This window comes from Periplaneta americana, chromosome 13, assembly GCF_040183065.1.
Source record: "Periplaneta americana isolate PAMFEO1 chromosome 13, P.americana_PAMFEO1_priV1, whole genome shotgun sequence".
NCBI classification, from domain to species: Eukaryota; Metazoa; Arthropoda; class Insecta; order Blattodea; family Blattidae; genus Periplaneta; species Periplaneta americana.
In genome coordinates this window covers 22,744,361-22,761,056 of record NC_091129.1, presented here as the reverse complement: position 1 = coordinate 22,761,056, position 16,696 = coordinate 22,744,361, and positions in this window count along the sequence as shown.

The window sequence follows — 16,696 nt, the reverse complement described above, 5'->3', positions numbered from 1 at the left end:
TCATGCGGTTGATCTGCATGTGTCTCAAATCTGATGGTGGGATCGAGAATGTATGCCGAGTTGTTCTTAATGGCAATGATATCAATTCGCCGAACACTTCCTTGTGTGGCTAGTCCCTGCATCTCTTGATGGACTGTAAACCCTACTTCCTTCAGTGCCTTGGCCAGCATAGAACGGACAGCATGGTGACGGATTTTGCGAAGGGCCTCACTATAGGGGCAAAAGCCAAGGATATGGGGAAGAGTTTCAATCTCGCTGAGACAGCGCCTACAGCGAGTACCATCCCGACTTCTACCCGGTACAGCTCGGACCGGAGCGACATAGCCTACCAATTTAAGGGCGTCTATCCATTCCGAGAGGGTTAGACCTTTGTATAGGTAAAAAATATAAATGTAACCTGTTCTTAAGTTGTACATAAAACCCTTGGAGAAACAGGATATTCATTTTATGATCAACCTTCTTATATATTCAACACAGATGATATTTTAGACTAAATTTAATAATAAAATATTATTCAGTGTTCCTATTTTTTTTTTAATTTTTCATAGTCTTGTCTCATGCTAGTACGTAACAATTCAGATAACATGTTTTTCATATTTTTTTCTAAACACTAAGGGTTTGACTATAGAGGTATGTGTTTATCAAAAATCAATAAATTGTATTATTGTTCTGTAGGCTCAATCTATATGCCTAAGGCAAACAGTTTACGTATCAACAACATTATTTATGTATTAACTGCTTCCTGATTATACTCGTACAATTGCACTATCTAATAGTGCTTTAAACATAACACTGTAACAATTGCGTAAAGTAGATTGCTCAAACACGGAATTTATTTATTCTATCGCTTATATTATGTGCTGATCAGCTAATGGCGAAATTTCGATTCTTGCTGTGGTCAGCTTATCGTTAACACTGTATTGCTCCTACTCCAAGATCCTACTTTCCTCGAACCTTCCGTCACTAATATAGTTCTTTTTAGCCTTTTTTTTTCGTTGTTCGGGTATGTATGTAAATTATGTATGCCTAAATACATAACATGAAATTGAATCTAATTTTAAACTAAGAAAGTATTTCATTCATGTTGTTTATGATGAAAGGGTGAACCCTGAGTAAATATGCTTAGTTACAAACTTTTCGTTTTCCTTTATTAATTTCATTCATTCACTCATTCATTTATTTTATCCCATAGATCTTACATGAGCACTGAAGCTTTAAGATTTGGAACAAGTCAAAATTTTACAATATTACAATTGAAATTTTTACAAAATTTCATAATTTTACAATTTAGTAATATTCTACAATTTTTACAAATTTGTGCAATTTTTTACAATATTTTGGCGAGATGTATTGAGATGAGGTGAGGTCCGAGGATTCGCCAAAATATTAACCGACATTTGCCTTTTGGTTTGGGGAAAACCTCGGAAAAACCCAATCAGGTTATCAAATCAAAGGGGGGTAATCTAATCAAATTCCGTTTACATTTCTAATTTATATGGTTTAAGAATATTAAAACACTACATTTTCGTTGATGCCAAGAACTCGCCATAGACCATCCGGCTTCGGTCCCACGGCTGTGGAAAACCTCGGAAGAAACCAAAGTCCAAAGGGGGATCCAACCCAAGCCCGAACGCAGCTCCGGATCAGCAGCCCAGCGAGTCTGCCGACTGAGCTACATCTATGGCTCTACTAAAAGTATACAATACATAGCCAATCAGATTATTAAATTTACAAACGCAAACGATCATTCATCAGTTGAGCTATATGTATAATACAAAACAAGTAAGTTAATTAAATTTAAGGCATAAAGAATTCAATCAGTTGTGATATACAGAAATTGATAATACATATCATGCAAACTACTTCAAATTACAAACACAAACAATTTATCAATAGAGCTATATAGATTACTATTCAATTTAAAGCATATACAATTCATCGGTCAAAACTATACAAATGTATACAATACAAAGTAGCATACTTTCATTAAACAATACAAATTTGTGCAATTAATATCAAGCAGATCAATTCAATTTATAATCATAGACAATTCATTAGTTGAGCTATACAGACTGCTATACAATTTTCAGTAGGCCTATATACAATTCATCATTAGAGCTACACAGACTAGTATTCATTTTTAAAGCATATACAATTCATCAGCGAAACTATACAAACATATACAATCAAATTAGTTCAATTTACAAACTTACACTCGGTTTCAAAAGTAATTAATCCAAATCTTCGATGTAGAATATTGACACAGTAGCTTTTTGGTAAGAGATACGCAGTGCTGTAGTTGGACCGGTACAGGTCGGTACGCCGTACCGTCTAAAATAAGATTTCGCTATTATCGTACCGGAAAAAATATAGACTCGAAAAAATTTATTATGTTCAACTAATCTTTAATACACTTTGGAATGGAGGATGTAAGATGTCTAAAAATAATTGATTTTTATATCTGGTAGAAAAGTAACGGTTAACATCTTATATCCTTTGCTTACACGCATGGAAATTCGTTGCTTTGTCGAAAACCATGGTCTGGCACCTGAAAAATAGTTGTGATCTGTTAATTTTTTAGTTTGCTTATCGTCGTGGTATTTGTAATTAACAGGCCTACTAACCTGATGAAACGGCACTCCAAGACTGAAGCCTCCAATAACAGGTAAGTAACGAGACTCTTAATAAAGATCTAAATATGCAAGTTTAGTTGAAATTACGATTTCTGTTGATTTTGTTCAGAATATAATGTTCAGTTTAATATAATTTTGCTCGTGTTTGCTTTCTTTTCGAGAAAAAAATAATATTTTACATGAAACAATAATTCATGGCTTGTTTTGCGAGACCTATTGAATTAAATCCCAATATTATCAGTTAATAAATTTAAAAGAGCAACGTATTTTGATAATGAATGATTGAAATGATTTTAATTTTGTCCTTCAAATGTGCAGAAATTTGATTCGAAGAAATGTAAGTTTTCGTTATGCAAAGGAATTTCAAAACCTAGTGCAGTGTGACAACGATGTAAAGATTTTTGCAGAGAGACAGATATACGTTGTCGTTGTCCAAGTACCCTGTAGGCTACAACTGATGTATTCGAGATTACCGACGGTTGAGAAAACGAGAAATTTAGACATAACACACTCGATTGATTTTAAAGACTTTTCGGAAAATATTATTTCTTGTATATAAGTTTACCGGTTACATCTTTAAAATGAAAATGGAAGGAAGTTATTTCTAAACTGGAGATGAAAATACTTGCAATACGAGAAATTGAGTTTCTTTTATTAATTAAGTTGATTTGTGTAACTTAAAAATAGGGTTGTGTTAATCAAATATTTAATTAAAATTAAATCGAAAGAATTTTAAAATAATAATTTTAATTATGTTCGTTTAACGTAAAATAGCATATCGAATTTTTACATTTTTCCGGTGGAATTGCAAATGTTAAAAATTTTTTTTATAACATAAATCAATCATGATTAATGTTTTGGTTCTCTAGAATATACAATTGAAATGAGAGTGTAGAAATGTTACTTAATCTTTTAAACTTATTTTGAAATGAGCGTACCTTATTGTTTATGATCACAGAATGTTCAATTAAAATTAGATTATAGAGTTTATTTCAAATTTTCCAAGATTTTGTTTTACATGAAGTGTGCATCGTTCATCTTCCTCTCTCTAACACAGTTTGAACACAAAAATTAAACAGTAGGCCTATATCACCTTCATTTTCTCTTAAGAATTTAGAAACATGTATGTGGCAATGACCTTCAACTTCGCTGTTCATAAAAAGCCAGATGAAGGTGTTCTTCAGAGCAACAGACATTTTTTCACTCCCTAATGATTATACAGCGTTGCACGAGCTCGTAATTCATGCATTTTGAACTGGATATTTTTTTCTGGAAAACTATTCAGAATACAGCAAAATGGCATTTGATTTTTTTTGTTGCTCTTTACTAAAGGAAACATTCACCAGAATTAAGGACATTACTTACGGTTCATCATGGGTAGATTATTTCTATTCTGTATGCTGGAGATAGAAGGATAATTTTTGAGGAAGATTTAAACTTTCAAAAGCTCTCTTAATTCGTTAAAATGCACAAAATTTTATTTGTTTAACGCTTACAAAAGGGGTGTGTGGTTGAGTGAGTGAGTGAGTGAGTGAATAAGTGGGTGATTGAGTGAGTGAGTGAGTGAGTGAGTGAGTGGGTGGGTGGGTGGGTGGGTGGGTGGGTGGGCGGACGGACAGACAGACAGAAACAGAGAGAGATAGGTAGACAGACAGACAGACAGACAGACAGACAGACAGACAGACAGACAGACAGACAGACAGACAGACAGACAGACAGACAGACAGATAGATAGATAGATAGATAGATAGATAGATAGATAGATAGATAGATAGATAGATAGATAGATAGATAGATGAATGAAGTGAATTAATGAATGAAAACAAGACGTAAGTTTGAAATGAAGACTTTAAGAATGTGTAATAAAATTACCCGTCATTTATATTATATCAGCAAGGGTGGATTTAAAAGTATTATCTCTGGTTTTCTAAGTCCATTTACAATATTCCTGAATATTTTGATAATGATTATGAACATTTGTATAAATTTTAATAATGTTACATAGCAATTATTATTTCTACTGAGCCTAATCCACTTTGTGTTCCATGACTGTAATTAGAATAAAAAATAGGATAGAAAATAATCGTAAGATGCTCTAAAATTGAAGAAATTCAACGAGAACTCTGAGTACAGGCTTTTACTAACGGTCATTAAAAAAGCGCACCTGTTTTGATATATCAAATTATGAACATTATTTTTGCAAAATACTTTAAACTAGGACGTAAACATGTTCAACTGACCTTTCCACTTCAGGTATGGAAAATGATTTCGGGCATATGACCCCCTCTGCTGTGCTGGCATGTAAGAACTGTCCGTGAAATTCGCTATGGCTGCCTGACAAATTTCCACTTGGATTTCGCCGACAACTCGTCGAATGTTCTCTTTTAACTCGCGGACGTTTCCGGATTTATTGACATATACCAATGATTTAAGTTTACCGCATAGAAAAAAATCGCATGGCTTTAAATCACATGACCTTGGTATCCGTTGGTGGTCACCATTACGCGAGTTGAGATGACCCGGCAACCGCTCATGGAGAACTCAATTGTTTCGCGGGCAGAGTGGATGATGGCACCATGGCGGTAATGGAGATCATATCGGAGAATTCGCCGTACTGAAGAACATCCTATGCCTAATTTTTGGGAACGGCGAAGAACCGATTTCATTGGACTAACAATCACACTGTCAAGAACCACACGTTGCGCAAAAGTTAACTACTCCACGGCTAGACATACAATGATGAAATCAGTGTTGCCAACTCAGAATTCCATTTACAGCCGCACAAGCTTAAAAAACCGTTAAATTTTAGTTAAGAAACTCCAGATTTTTCTTAACATATCACGTCCAAATTTTAAATACAAACTATACACTTTTAAGAATGGATGAATTGGTGAATCTTCCTTTTGATATGGCCAGTATAGAGAATTAAAAAGAAACACTGAAAATGCCTTAGTTTTGTAGTATGGAGTACTTGAAACTCGATGTGGTCAGTGAAAGAAGTCATACCTACGAGTATATCACTGTTTTTAGAGGAGATCACATACAGGGACATCATTTTATTTTTACTTCAATTTTTATTGTACCTGAGTTTGTGAATGTACTTCACTCCCACTCCTTCTACTAATGAAGTGCAACCGTTCTCCACACAGATCCAAGACCGCATATACAGTCATAGTAAGTAGCCTTACGGTCATAGTAAACAGTACGTTCCAAAAATGTTCGAGTTTTCCAGTGACGAAAGAGCTTTCAATATTGCATCATTTCCCACTTGCCTACGTCGCATCCCGGTTTCCCCCACCAGCTTCTATTCGCCTCTCTGTAAATGCTAGTGACTGGGCTGTCTTAGCTCTTTTCTGAGAAAATTAATTTCTGTTAGGAATTGGATGTCTACGTAATATTATACCCATACAATTGTTTAAAATAACTTAAATAAAAGAGTCTCGTTAAGTAATTAATTGTCACGTGATTTCCTCCCCCCTTTTTCTACGATCCTCCGATATAACCACTTGGACGGACAGTAGATAGCATGTCTGAATAATTTTATCTTTTTGGACCGGGCAGAAGTGAAGATTGAATTTACAGTACGTAAGGTCTCTTTTATAGACTAGGTACAGAATTATTCCAACATGAGTTACTGATACGAAGTACGAACCTGGTAATTGGATTTACGTACAATAGTCTATAGTGCGATAATATGCACATTAGAATTGAAGCCTGTATCGAAATGAACGGCCACCATTTTAAAAAATGTGTTTAAATATCCATATTATGATTATTTTTCAATTTAACTTAATTCTCTATATTGTACGCTGATGTGCTGTAGACAGTATAATATACACTGCATAATGAATACGTCCGCATGGAAAGCTCAGTTCGTGAGTAAATACACACATTGTTAATACTGTACTGTATTTTAAATAAACAAAAACCTAATGAAAATTATCAAACTCAAAAGCGTGATATTTCCTGGTTTACGTAAATGGATGAACTACTTTTCTTCTCTCCTATACCTAGTAAAGTGATTTGTTTATATTTTACGCCAGTATCACTGAACTCCAGTCGTGGAAGTGGGTAGCAATCGATATTTCCGGTTGTCAACCTTAATCCAAAGGTATCGCCAGGTTAATATTGGAAATGTTAGTAAAAATAAAATGATGTCCCTGTAGTATGGAGTAGTAGAAACTCGATGTGATCACTGGGAGAAGTCATACCTACGAGCGTTTCAGTGTTTTTAGAGGAGATCACATACAAAGGGAACAGAACCGCGAATCCGGAATTGGTAAGAAATAATTCAATATAATATTCTTTATTAGTTTCATTCACAGCTCTATATATGACCGAGTATAATGTGAAATTGTGGCCGAGATTCGATGTCTCCTCCCTCTAACGAGAAGTCGTGTAAATACTCGTACACGAGCGTGCAGTCGTTCTGGAAGGTCGTAGTGGAGGAATAAATTTCAGCCATAATGAAAGGCCGCATGTTATATGAAAGCGTGCACCAGAGAACTGTCAGTTAGCGGTCCAATTTCCATAATCATTAGCAATGCACAGGTCATCAGATATCATCGGAAAACAGGAGAATGCTTTGTTGTAACATCCTGCTAGTGGTAATCAACATTTAATGAAATTGGTGCACAGCTTAATTTGGATCATATCAAATTTATGGCTTGACAGTTAGTAGGTCGCAGTTTTATACACAACCCTACATTATGATTGTATCAACTGCGCAGAAATTTGTATGACTCACGAGCCATTTCAGGTGTCCTCTTTAGCTACTAAACTTACTTATGTATGTACAAATTATCCTTTAGTCTTGAATAACAAAATATTATATTTATAATGTAATATCAGCTAATCATAATATATTAAATTATAAGCAAAACAGCATATGATCACAGTCCAGTACAGGCCTGCACAAGGTTTGCGCTCTCCGAGCAGACTCACAGCTCATGAGCGAAATGCAGATATTAGCTGCGCTCTGTATAAGGGTGGACTGGAAGAAGGGGTAGATATCGTACAAAATATACGCAAAAGGATGTACTAGTAAGAGTGCTTATGAAATGAATTCCCGTTCAGTGTTTGCAAAACTATCTTTGACTATTATTAGGCTAATTAATAAAGAAATATTTATTTTACAGAAGTAATAGAAATTCTATAGCTACTTAAATGTACAATATCATTTTGTTATATTTTTATTTATCAGTACATCAAAACGAGGTTTTATGCTGTTGGCAGCTGAAAGGAACAGTAGCCTACTGATCATAATGAAACATCAGTTACAGATGTTTGATGTCTGCCTTTATTAAAGTTGATTATAGAAAACAGTTGCTCACAAATATAAATGTTGAGTCTAACATAGCAATCATTTTCACAGCTAGCTTGTGTAGTCGTGGATATTATTGCTAATGTTTAGTCTCGTAAAACTCAACCAGGCTAATAGTATTATTCAAACGATCTTTAGCCCTTAGGTCACATCGAAGATCAATAAGTTCGAGCTGTAAATCGTTAAATGTTAAATGTTATGTTCCGTCTTTTAGATTCCTCCATACTGTACTGTAGCAGTAGGTAAGCAACGTGAAACAGTTACTGAGAATAGGCCTACACACTGCACTCCACTGGATAGCTGAGTGGTCGTTTCCCTCTAATCTACCTATAGCAAGTCTATGTCATTCTGACGTATCTTCCTCTCCGATTCGGCAAGCGGTAAACATGGCTCTCAGCTCCCAAGGAGCGCGCGCGCTCGTTGAGCGCTGTTTGTGCAGGCCTGGTCTGTATATACAGTCACCAAGCTCAATACGTAGTGAATATGCATCCATAGATAGTTGCTGACCACTAGGATCGCTAATACCGCCTCATTACAGACAATGCGAAATAGTACCTGCACAGTCTATTGTTCCTAGCACCCTCACAACTCAAGCTTCGTGACTGTATATACTAGACTGTGATATACTGTAATTATGCACTGAATAAAGTTTTGACTACTGTACTGTGTTAATATTATAAAAATTGCCTGACTGTCTACTGTCGACGTGGTGTATGTCATTGTTCGAGGTCAACATTCTTGAAATATAACATCACTATATTTGTATTAATTTTTTCTGCATTAATGTATTTATTACCTATTCCCTGACGTAATTTTTTAATCGTCTGACCTCTTTTTTTCTACTCTATTTTATTCAAAAAATATTTTTGCTCTTGATTATGATTAAGTTTATGTGCTTAATTAATATATATAATTAATTCTTTAAATAATGAATTAATGTCTTCAGATCATGAGTCTGGACTGTAAAATGTATTTTAAATTTCTGAATGCATAACAATTTCTATATCTAATTTGAGGAATTGAAACATTGTAAATTTTCTTTTGTAAGAACGCTATAAAATTTACAGAGAATCTAGTTTACCGAAACGAAAGATGACTTGCAGTTTGCAACAACGAAATTAAATGAAGTAATGAAAGCATAAAATATGAAAATTTACTGCAATAAAACAAAGTGTATGGCAATGTTAGCACGAAAAAGAGCGTAAAAATAGTCATTAACAATGAGATTATTGAAGAAGTTTCGAATTTTAAGTAACTGGGTTGTAGAATTTCTGCAATAGGAATGAACATGGATTTAAAGTGAATATAAATAATTGCAATAAATTAAAAGGCTGTTTTAAAAGGAACTTCGGCACAAAGGTATGAAAAAAGAGATAAAGGAAAGATTACGCTATATAGTGTCATAACCAAATATTAAATATGCCAGCGAAAAACAGACATGGCGATCAAGACACAAACAACGACTTCAGGCTACCCAAATGACGTACCGGGACATCATTTTATTTTTACTTCGATTTTTATTGTACCTGAGTTTTTTAATGTACTTCTCCTACTCCGTCTACTAGTAAACTTCCAACCGTTCTCAACACAGAACCAAGCGTATACAGTCAAAGTCGCCTTACGGTCGTTGTAAATACAAACAGTAATGAAGTAGGGAGTACAGTACGTTCCAGAAATATGTTCGCGTTTTCCAGTGACGAAAGAACTTTCAATATTGAATCATATTCTCGCACAGTTACTGTCGTCCATTTGTCTATATCGCATCCCGGTTTCCCCCTTCCGCTTCTGCTTGCCCCTCTGTAAAGAATAGTGGCTGGGATGTCTTAGCGTTTTTCTGAAAACATTAATTTCTGTTAAGAACTGGACGTCTAGGTAATAATATACAACTGTTTCAAATAACTTAAATAAAAGGGCCTCGTTAATTGTCACGTGATCCCCCCCTTTCTACGACCCTGCGAAAAAAACCACTTGGACGGACAGTACATAGCATGTCTGAGTAATTTTATCTTTTCTGATCGAGCAGAAGTGAAGATTGAATTTACGTTACGTAAGGTACTCTTTTATAGAGTAGGTACAGAATTATTTCAACATGAATTACTAGTACGAAGGACGAAACTGCTAATTGGTATTGGGTACAATCGTCTATAGTGCGATAATATGAGAAAAAGAACTGAAGCCTGTATCGAAATGAACGGCCAGCATTTTCAAAATTGTGTTTAAATCCATATTATGATAATTTTTCAATTTAACTTCATTCTCTATATTGTACGCTAATGTGCTGTAGACAGTGTAATGTACACTGCATAATGAATACGTCCTAATTGATAGATCAGTTTGTGAGTGAAAACACTTATTTTTAATACAGTAGGCCTACTGTATTTCGAATAAAGAAAACCTAATGAATATTATAAAACTCAAAATCGATATATTTCCTACTTTACGTAAATGGATGAACTACTTTTCTTCCCTCCTATACCTAGTAAAGTGATTTGTTTGTATTTTACGCCAGTATCATCGAACTCCAGTCGTGGAAGGGGTTAGCAAACAGTGTTTCCGGTTCCCAACCTTAATTCAAAGGTATAGCCAGATTAATATTAGAAATTTTAATAAAAATAAAATGATGTCCCTGTATATGAGATCCCTATGCGGTGTGTTTAGGACAGACAGATTGAGAAATGTAGCCATAAGAGTACAATTGGGGGAAATGAACATCGTATAGGAGATACAATATCAGGAGAAGTAGAAGTAACACATACTGATGATGCTGCCTTCGAGATATCCATGGCGATCAGGGGCCGACCTCACAAGAAATGTACATACTAGTTTTTAGCCTCTAAATTGGTGTGCAAAGCCAAATATATCTCTGGCAAAAGAAGAAGAAGAAGGAGAAAAAGAAGAAGAAGAAGAATGTTAATTTCTTATTATTTTCATTGTTTTCATTCCTTTTTTTCTTAAACTATTTAGTTGAAAGTGAAGATTTTTAGATGAAACGGTGCTGATGTAAACAATAAATTTAAGCCCTGTTGTTTCTTGGATCTCTCTGCTTGGAGAGATGGTGAACCGCCACGTCGCTCACTTGGCTGCAGCCCCTCATTCATCATGTGTGGCGCCACCTCCCGATATCTTGCTGCACATGGGGCGCAGCTATACACCGCTAATTTCTCAACAGGCTGCTTCACGCCGGAACCTGCTGATCATTGTCAGATTGAAATATGGTCTGGCTCCGAGGACAAATGAAAGAGTAAACTGAAGTATTTCAATCTCATTATTTACAAATCATGTACAACTTTCTCTTTAATCGTATTTTCGCGATAGTTATTGCATTCATATTCAGCTACACCGAACAGAATGCGTAGGAAATAGTAATATGCGTTACAAGAGCGGTATGTTGAAGTTTTCATGTTCGAGGAAAAGTTTGAAAACGCGAAACGTAGTTGAGCTCTTTTAATTTCCGAGAATTGAAAGAAAACATACCGCTCGTGTATCGTACATTATTTTGTGCGAAGATCGTTCATTACATAACTGAAAGAGGAATTTCTAATTACTTCAATGAAATCTCCATCTTGGTTTCTGTTCAATGACGGCAAATTTCCAAACAAAAATATCTATCTTCAACATTGTTGCTTTAAAATGTTTTCTGTGTTTACTATACTGCAGCAGGTCGTGATATACGTCTGTCTTTTTTTCCCCCAGTCTATAAATGCGAACTTAAAACAAGCGGTAAGGTCAAGTAATGATTTAGTTTGCATTTTAATATTTTAACAATATTATTTATATAACATATTGCAGTAATAACATCGGCATCTGGAATCTTGTTGATTTTTTCACGGCTTCCTTAATGTTACTTGCATCACGAATGCAGTAACTTTAGTGGAGTTGTAGAGTTTACTTAATTTTTGCAAATATTTAAAAACAATAATTAACAGTGCAATTTAGGTGAAATTGCAGTGGTACGTTTCCAATTTATAATTATTACTATAGTGAACGTCTCTAAAAATAATATGTTAAAAGCCTAAAGCAGTAAAATCAATGTCACTTAAGCCGGTAAGAAGAGGGAAATTGTTATGTGTGTTAGGTTGGGAATAATGAATGTGGAATTTTAGACTTTCCGCGGATTGGTTTTGTGCGGAAACCAAGCAAATACGCACGATCTCGTACAAAATAATCATGTTATTAAGAAAATCATTATACTTATTACATCATTTACTATGATTCAAGATTCTGGTCCACGTCCAACGAATCTGGGTTTTGTTGTCTAAAGTGAATTGAAGAAAGCTGGGTGTCACCTGCGACTTTTTCCTATGACATTATGTAATCCCTCACATCAATACCTAATTCCGTCGTAAGCATACACATATTTTGGGTAAAGATTTTGATGACCTAAAATAGTTAGAAAACGACAAATAAAATACATTTACGTTTAGAACATAAAAATTCCCTAAAATAATAGTACATATTTTTATTTATTTTAGTAGGTTATTTTACGACGCTTTATCAAAGCTTTGGTTATTTAGCGTCTGAATGAGATGAAGGTGATAATGCCGGTGAAATGAGTCCAGGGTCCAACACCGAAATTTACCCAGCATTTGCTCATATTGGGTTGAGGGAAAACCCCGGTGAAACCATCGACCAGGTAACTTGCCCCGACCGGAAATCGAACCCGGGCCACTGGTTTCGCGGCTAGACGTGCTAACCGTTACTCCACAGCCGTGGACATATAATAGTACATTATGCAACGAACCTATTATAGTAGTAATGGTAGTAGTGGTAATTGCTTATGAAACGAGCGCAAGCGAGTTTCATAATTTTCATACGAGCGTCTTAATTACCATTATAGGCAAGTTTCATACGACTTTTTATGCTCGACCATATCTCTAACTTGAAATTATTCATAAGTATACATGTTATGGTTATGTAAGTGAGGAGCGGAACTGACCTGAATTGAGAGATGTGTGCATACGCGAAAGTATTGATTTTTTCCGAGGCACGAATGTCATTGACCTTGGTATAACCTACAGAATAACATGAAGATTAGTATTGATTTAAACTGGAAATTGATTTGGAATTGAAAAACGAGATGACAAATTCAATTTATTTGAATATTATTTACAATTAACGCTAATTATTATAGTAACAGAACATAACCTTCTACGACAGTATTGGATTTCCAGCCTCCGTGACTTTTCGCTAATTGTCTTTCAATTGCATATCCGAGAATAATCGATACTTGCGGTTTTATAATGGTACAATGGTGATTTCTCATTGGCTGAACAACTGAATTATAATGAGTAGGTGTACTTTAATGAGGTGCATTAATGGGCTACTACCAGGTGTATAATTACTACATTCCGGCATGGTGGAGCATAAAAAAATTACAAATGTTAATAAATTGAAGGTAGGGGCTGTATTAATTATTTATAAAATCAGGATAGAAGAAGAAATGTCAGAAGAAAGTGAAATAGGGAGAGGAGCACGGCAAGGATGCTATTTACCACCTACCCTATTCAACACTTACTTAGAGTATTTAGTGAAGAACTGTTTCAAAACATGGGAGAAGTGATAGTAGGAGGAAGAAGAACAAAGTGTGTAAGATTTGCTGATGATATGACGTTGTTAGCAGAAGAGGAGATGATACTAAGGGATATGCTACTATAGCTAAATGACAGCTGTGAGCGGTATGAATGAAGATAAATGCAAACAAGACGAAGACCTTGGTCATAGGAAGAAAAGTAAAGAATGTAAACTTGAGTATTCTAAATGAGACAGTAGAGTAAGTGGACAGATTCAAATACTTGGGGTGTTTATAAGTAGTAACATGAGCTGCTGCAAAGAAGTCAAAAGGAGAATATCAATGGCAAAGAATGCTTTTAATAGAAAAAGGAGCATCTTCTGCGGACCTCTGGAAAAATAACTAATGAAGTGCTTTGTATGGAGTGTGGCATTGTATGGGGGCAGAAACATGGACTTTACGACGAAGTGAAGAGAAACTATTAAAAGCATTTGAAATGTGGATATGGAGAAGAATGGAGCATGTGAAATGGACAGAGAGAATAAGGAACGAAGCTGTGTTGGAAAGAGTGGGTGAAGAAAGAATGATGCTGAAACTAATAGAGAGAGGAAAAGAAATTGGCTGGGCCACTGACTGAGAAAAAAACTGTCTTCTGAGGAATGCACTGGAAGGAATGGTGAACGGGAGAAGAGTTCGGGGTTGAAGAAGATATCAAATTATAGACGACATTAAGATATAAGGATCATTTGAGGAGACAAAGAGGGAGGCTAAAAATAAGAAAGACTGTAGAATGCTGGGTTTGCAGTGAAAGGCTTGGCCTTAATAATTCATCCATGATGTTTTTCCTATTTAATAATTCATTCATCCATCCATTAATTCAGTCATCCATTTATTCATCCATACAACCTTCCACCATCCATGCGTCTATTTATTCATTTATTTAGCTATTTTTCATATTAATACTGAAAAGAAATCAACATTTTAAATACCTTTTTAGTACATGCTGTCTAAAATGGACCAGTTGCTTTTCCGACTGTTATCAGTCCGAGAAAAACTTTAGCGGCGTTTTAATTAAAATCAACACAGCGTCGTCTAAATCCGTATTCGTTCATAGCCTTTACGAAATTCGAATCCAGACACTCGTCTTACTAACTTTAGCAGGGTTTTAAACAAAATAATTCACATACAACAACAAATAAAAGCGAACTTTCTTTCATTATGCCTATCAGAAATTTACCAGTGTTTTAAGGAAAACAGTTCATCAAATATAATCAAACATTCACTGTGTTTGGCTCGGATTGAAATTTACTCAGGATTATCATTCATATTTTCACAAAACTAAACAAGGCCTTTCATAAATAATCTAGGTCTTATGTATTGTTGTTTAGAAACGAAACCTCAGAATATGCACCGCCTTCTATGTTCGTATTCGTATGTAGCCTATACGGGATTCGGATCCAGACAATCGGCATACTAACTATAACATAGTTTTAATATGTCAACATTGTTTCATTATGATTATCAAACGGCAGTGAGAATATGACAATTGACTGTCTGTATCTTTTAGAATTATACTTATAATAGTGGCTTGTGCAGAAAATGTTGCAAAATAAGTCCATTAGACATTCAAATAAAATTTTTTTCAGATTTATTTTCAATGAAGAATACCAGACATTTTGAAAGTTATTTGCTTCCATAATAATGAACATATGGTTTTTTTTCTAAATATTTTTTCTTGAACCTATTCACTTTCAGTTTTTGAGTTTCAACGTGAAAACGCAAGTGACAATATCAGGACGATCAGTGGGTTTTTCATTAGGGAGTAAAGCAGTATTTCAGGTCGCTGTGGATTGTAGGCGAAAGTTAAAAAAATGGCATGATTGCTTTTCTTTCGAACAATAGCTGCTGCATGGAGAGCTTGAAATATAAAGGGTAAAATCATTTTATCCTGCTAAGAGATCTCGCTGAGATGATCGGAAGACTACAAAATTTTGTAGGTCTCTTATTTTATCAGTAATACCTTATGTTCTTTCCTTACAAACTGCAATTTTTGCGCTCTCTCGAGCCAATACCGAAGAGAAAGACGCATATTAATATCTACACCACACCGCCATTCAGTATATGAAAAAGATCCAACCCCACTTGATTATTAACTATAAAAAATATTTCATTTTTAATAACAATATTATCTCATGTAAATTTTGAAGTTATATATATATATATATATATATATATATATACTACATAGCCGTCACTCAGTAAATTATAGAAATGAAGATCTAATTTGACATAGCCTATTGTCTACATCTACTTATATAACCCCGAAAGTTTTACTTTCTTATCATCAAAATAGCATTAATATGTATAATTAATTAAAAATAGTCACATCGTAGCATTAATTATAATAATATTTCATTTTTAATGGTAATAATGTCATCAAACCATCTGAAGTTTTGTAGATTTTAATATCCAATACACAGCTGTATTCAAAAAATTACACACCGCAGAATCAGACCTGTATATTCTTTCTAGTAAGCCTTGAAGTTTTCAATAACCAATTGAATTTGAGCTCTAAATATGTCAGCAATCGTGCAGGTCATGGCCTTCGTATAATAGCCTATTATTTATTGTAGTGTGTGTTTTGTTTTATTCTGAAATGCAATACATTTTTTCTGAAAACTGAAGGAAGAAGGATCTTGGAAAATAGGAAAATAATGTAGGAAAATTGACATTTCACTGAAAACTACTATTTTTCTGAAAAACGTTGGGTTCCAAGCTTCAAAATGAGGGGTTATTTATTAAAATCCGTTCAGCCGTTTTGCCGTAATTTCCATTACCAGTTCAAATTATATATATATATAAAACTAGTGGCTTGTGCAGCAAATGCTGCTGCAAACTAAGTTCGTTAGACGTTCAAATAAACATTTTTCAGATTTATTTTCAATGTAGAATACTTGTCTTTTTAATAGTTATTTGCTTCCATAATAATGAAACATACTCCCTCTGAATGGATTTTTTTGGACCAAATACTTTCTCTTGAACCTATCCAACTTCAGTTTTTGACTTTCAACGCGAAAACGCAAGTATCAATGACAGGACGATAGCAGTAGCTATTTCAGGTCATTGTGGATTGTAGGCGAAAGTTAAAAAAAGTCAGGTTTGCTAAGCTTTTGAACAATAGCATTTTCGTATAGCTGCTGCATGTAGAACTTGAAATGTAGAGCTTAAAAT